The following is a 5,264-nucleotide window of genomic DNA, read 5'->3' as shown; positions in this document are numbered from 1 at the left end:
TCCTGTTTCCACTGAAGCTTATGTTTTGGAGCATTCTTTCATCAGTAGACTTGGTAGATGTGGGGGCTGGGCCTGTGTTGGTCTGCTGAGGTAGAGGCCTGCTGGGCTGGCTCACAAGCTGACTTGCCCTTGTACAGATGCTCCTGCCAGGTCAAGGCAAGCATTAGTGTAGGGGACTCCAGCCTCCACTGGAGGTGCTGTGTTTCTCTCTGTCGTCTGACTACAGGAACTCCTAGCCACCATTCAGAGGCCCTCTTAGATAAGCAAACAATTTCCTGTGTCCCAGGCTTTCAACATTCCCTGCCCTTAACCTGTCTGTGCCCAGGGCCATCAGCATGCCCAGAGCCACAGATCTCCTGTATCTGGCCGGTGGCTGGCATTCAAAACTCCAAGTTTTAAAGGGCCTGGTAAGGTGCATGACCACTTTTGTCCCCTGGAAGAGATGCTCAGGGAATGCCCAGCACCATCCCTTCCCCGAAAAGCAGTCTCACAGTGTGCACACAGAGGCTACAGTTTATTGTAACACTCAGCAAAAAGCTGGAACCAGGTTATTGGCAGTCTGCACACAACGCAGTCCCCTGTCCATTCTTTCCCAGAAAATCAGTCACGGGAATCTATTGAATTTATTGTGGCAGACAGGGAAAAGCATAGCCAGGTTATCTGCAAACTGCTCCTGTCTCTGCTTTCTCCTCAGTTCTGCCACAGAAAAGCAGCCGCTCTGCACACACACAGAGGTTTAAGCCATTTGTGGCTCACAGTGAAAAGTTAAGAGGTCTTTGCCCTCTGTGCATTCCTCTGACCCTGCTCTTGAGCACTGCTCAATAGCTCCTGGCTGGCATTTTGTCCTTGAAGAGGCAAAATATGATCTTCCAAGCATATACTGGGAAGGTGACAGATCTTTTCCAATGCGACCCAGGGGATCTCCTCACTCAGCTTATTGTGCAGTCCCTACTCAATGCACTCTTTCCCGCTTTCTTCCTCTCCCTGACTTTGCTCCACAAAAAGTATAGCCTCAACTTTGCAGCTGTGCAGCTTACCTCTCCCCCAATTTTATAGGTCTAAATTTCACATCTGCCACGTTCTCTCCCTCCAACTCTACAGATTGTTTTCTTAATCCTCAGATCATCTTCCCGGTTGCTCAAAACAGTTGGATGTCATCTAACTGTATTCAAAGGATGAGGCAAGTTCAGGGTCCCTTGACTATTCCATCGTCTTAACTCCCTAGGTCTATTCTTTATATATTTTAGATACTAACCCCTGATTGGATATATCATCTGCAAATATGTTCTCCCATTCAGTAAGTTTCTTTTAGTTTTGTTGGCTGTTTCCTTTGCTATGGAGAAGCTTTTATCTTGATATAGTCCCAACGGTTTATTTTTGCTCTTATTTCCCTTGCCTCAGGAGACGTATCTTAGAAAAATGTTGCTATGGCCAATGCCAGAAATTACTGCTGGTTCTCTCTGCTAGAATTTCTATGGTTTCAAGTCTCACATTTAGGCTTTTAGTCCATTTTGAGTTTATTTTTGTATATGGTCCTGTTTCATTCTTTTGCATCTAGCTGCCCAGTTTTCCTAACCTGATTTGTTTAAGAGATCATCTTTTTCCCATTGTGTATTTTTACCTGTTTTGTCATAGATTAATTGACTGTATAATCATGGGTTTATTTCTCGGCTCTCCGTGCTATTCTGTTGATCTGTATCTTTGTGTGTGTGTGTATGTTGCTACCATACTGTTTTGATTGCTATAACTTTGTTTTATATCTTGAAATCTGGAATTATGATACCTCCAGCATTGTTCCTCCTTTTCCAGATTGCTTTGGGTACTTAGGGTCTTTTGTGGTTTCATACAAACTGCAAGATTATTTGCTCTAGTTCTGTGAAAAATGCTGTTGGTATTTTGATAAATATTGCATTAAATCTGTAGATTGCTTTGTGTAATATGGACATTTTAAGAATAGTTGTTCTCCCAGTCCATGTGCACAGAATATCTTTCCATTTCTTCTGTTTCTTTCATCAGTGTGTTATAGTTTTCAGAGTGTAGGTCTTTTATCTCCTTGGTTAAGTTTATTCCTAGGTATTTTGTTATTTCTGGTGCAATTATAAATGGGATTGTTTTCTTATTTTCTCTTTCTACTACTTTATTATTAGTATATAGAAATACAACATATTTTTGTGTGTTGATTTTTGTGTCCTGAAACTTTACTGAATTCATTTATCAGTTCTAGTAGTTTTTGGTGGAGTCTTAAGGGTTTTCTATATATATTACCATGTCACTTGCAAATAGTGGAAGTTTTACCTTTCCTTACCAGTTTGGATGCCTTTTATTTACTCTTCTTGACTGATTTGCTGTAGTTAGTTATGTATGTAGTTATGTTGAATGAAAGTGGTGAAAGTACACATTCTTGTCTTATTCCTGACCTTAGGGGAAAATATCTCAGTTCTTTACCATTGAGTGTGATGTTAACTGTGAATTTTTTTCATATGTGGCCTTTATTATTTTGAAGTATATTCCCTCAAAGGTACTTTGTTGAGGGTTTTTTTTTGTTCATGAATGAAGTCATACTTTGTCAAATGTTTTTTCTCATCTATTGAAATGGTCATATTACTTTTATCCTTTCTCTTTTTTAAAAAAGATTTTACTTATTTATTTGAAAGCGAGGGGGGTTAAGGAGGGGTGGAATGAGAGGGAGAAGCCAACTCCCTGCTGAGCAGGGAGCCTGATGTGGGGCTCCATCCCAGGACCCTGGGATCATAACCTGAGCTGAAGGTAGATGCTTAACACCTCAGCCACCCAGCCTCCCCATATCCCTTCTCTTATTGATATGATGTATTCTGTTGATTGATGAATGATTATGAAACCAGCTTTGCACCCTGATAATAAATCCCACTTGGTTATGGCAAACTATTTTTTAATTTATTGTTGGGTTTAGTTTGCTAATATTTTGTTGAGGATTTTTGCATCAGTGTTCATTGGAGATACTGGCCTGTCATTCTTTTTTTGTTGTTTCTTTTCTTTAGTTTCTTTATCAGGGCTGGCCTCATAGAATGAATTTGAAAGATTTCCTTCCCCTTCTATTTTTTGTAATAATTTGAGAAGAATAGGTATTACCTCTTCCTTCAATGTTTGGTCAATTCACCTGGGAAGTTGTCTGGTCCTGCACTTTTGCTTATTTGGGGTTTTTTGATTACTGATTCCATTTCCTTGCTAGTAATTGGTATGTTAAAAATTTCTATTTCTTCCTGATGAAGATTTGGGAAGTTAAAGGTTCTGAGGATTTTGTTGTCAATATAAAGGTAAGAGTTTTTTTTTTTTTAATCTAAAATATTGGTCATCTAACTCAAATGAGCATTTTATGGAGGTGTAGTTAGATCACCTGAAAGAACAAAGAGCTAGGACTTCATCAGACTTAAGAAACAATTTAGATCCAGAGCAGGTCAGAAATGTCTTATCTCACTACCTCTATTCAACATTGTATTGTAGAATCTAGCCAAGACAATTAAGCAAGAAAAGGGAGTAAAGAGTATCCAGGTTGAAAAGCAAAAAGTAAAACTATTTTTGTTTGCAGATGCAGACAATCTTCTATATAGAAAATCCTAAGGAAACCATTAAATAAGAAACTATTAGAACTAACAAAGAAGTTCAACAGGTTGCAGAATACAAGATCAATATACAAAACCAATTATATTTTTATTTCCTTGCAATAAACAGTCCAAAACTAAAATTAAAGAAACAATACCATTTATAATAATATTAAAAAGAATGAAATACTTGGGAATAAATTTAACAAAGGAAGTGCAAAGCTTTATAGTCAGAAAACTCCAAAACATTGTTGAAAGAAATGAAAGAACACCTAAGTAAATATAGACAACCTGTGTTCAGGGATCAGAACACTTAATATTGTTAGGAGATTGGCAACACTCCCCACACTTATCTGCAGATTTAATGTAATCCCTATCAAAATCTTAACTGATATCTGATCCTAAAACTGATATTGAAATGCAAGGATCCCAGAATATTCCAGACAATCTTAAAAATTAAGAACAAAGTTGAAGAACAAACTCTCACTTCCTGATTTGGGAAAGTGGGAAGAGTATTGGCAGGAAAGATAGAATCTGACTATTCCTTCCACGCTTGTGGTCATGGATTTTAAATGAGTCCGGTCAATGACCACAAGCGTGGAAGGAATAGTCAGATTCTATCTTTCCTGCCAATACTCTTCCCACTTTCCCAAATCAGGAAGTGAGAGCTTGTTCTAGTTGATACCTCCAAGAAGCGAAAGGTGTTTATAAGGGAGCTTTAGGGTAGTGGGGATACAAACAAACAGAAAATAGAGCAATAAATATAATCAATAAGTAAGCTAAAAGTAAATATTTGACTTCCTTTTATCTACAAAATCTTGTCCCATGCTTTTCTTTTTCCCTGTCTATGTTAGGAAAAAAATGTCTGTATCATTTGTTAATCCCAGCTGGATACAGTGGCATCTCCAAAAGTAATCTTTCTCTCTCCCACCTTTCTTTCTTTACCTTGTTCTACTCTCAGGTAGGATCTCTACACTTGATCTTAGCCAAAAGGCCGAGAAGCGATCAGGTAGGATCTCTATAGATCTCAGGTAGGATCTCCAGTCACACAGTGTCTTGCCCAATGTTGCTATCGATCTGGTTCTTTCTAACAGAGTATGCTTTCATGGGCATGTCAGATATGAGTCCTGTCCGAGCCTTCTTGACCCTCCACGAAGCTGTCTCAGTCACTGTCCTTACCTGTCAAAGTCATACTCTTTGATGGCCATACGCTGTGGACACCTGGTGGAGAAGTGAATAGTGTGCTTCACCCTTTCACCTCCTGATTTTTCCGCATCATTACAAGGACCTTCCTCCTGCATTCTCCCAAGATAAAATGAGTCTTCCACTTTATCCAAATTTGTCCTCATATTTTTCCTTCTCAGTTTCTATTAATTCCTATTTCCAACTTATCAATCACAACTTTGAGTCCTCTGCCAAATACAAGTGACTTCAAATAAAAGCCAATAGTGTGGCAAGAGAGACAGGTGGTATCATGAATATATACATTCCATGATGTTGTATGGTGGAGAAAAGCAAATCCATAACCAGAATTCTGTGTTTAGCAACTTGCTTAACATGCAGGGAACATTAACTATAAAACCCAAGTATAAATCAAGCCATGTTGACTAAAGACTGTAACTCAAAAATAAATTATATATGCGTGTGTGTGTGTGTGTGTGTGTGTGTGTGTGTATAAGTACCCTT

The 5,264-nt window shown here is 38.6% G+C and overlaps 1 non-coding gene across 1 annotated transcript; it reads right to left on the bottom strand.

Annotated features, from left to right (window-relative positions):
• Positions 1-4,402: 4,402 nt before the first annotated feature.
• On the bottom strand, positions 4,403-4,584 carry LOC116569795. Its single transcript, XR_004277203.1, has one exon. It is a non-coding gene; the product is annotated as a U2 spliceosomal RNA (small nuclear RNA).
• Between the last annotated feature and the right edge of the window lie 680 nt (positions 4,585-5,264).

Source organism: Mustela erminea, chromosome 11 (assembly GCF_009829155.1).
Source record: "Mustela erminea isolate mMusErm1 chromosome 11, mMusErm1.Pri, whole genome shotgun sequence".
NCBI lineage: Eukaryota > Metazoa > Chordata > Mammalia > Carnivora > Mustelidae > Mustela > Mustela erminea.
This window is presented reverse-complemented; position numbering and strand designations above follow the sequence as displayed.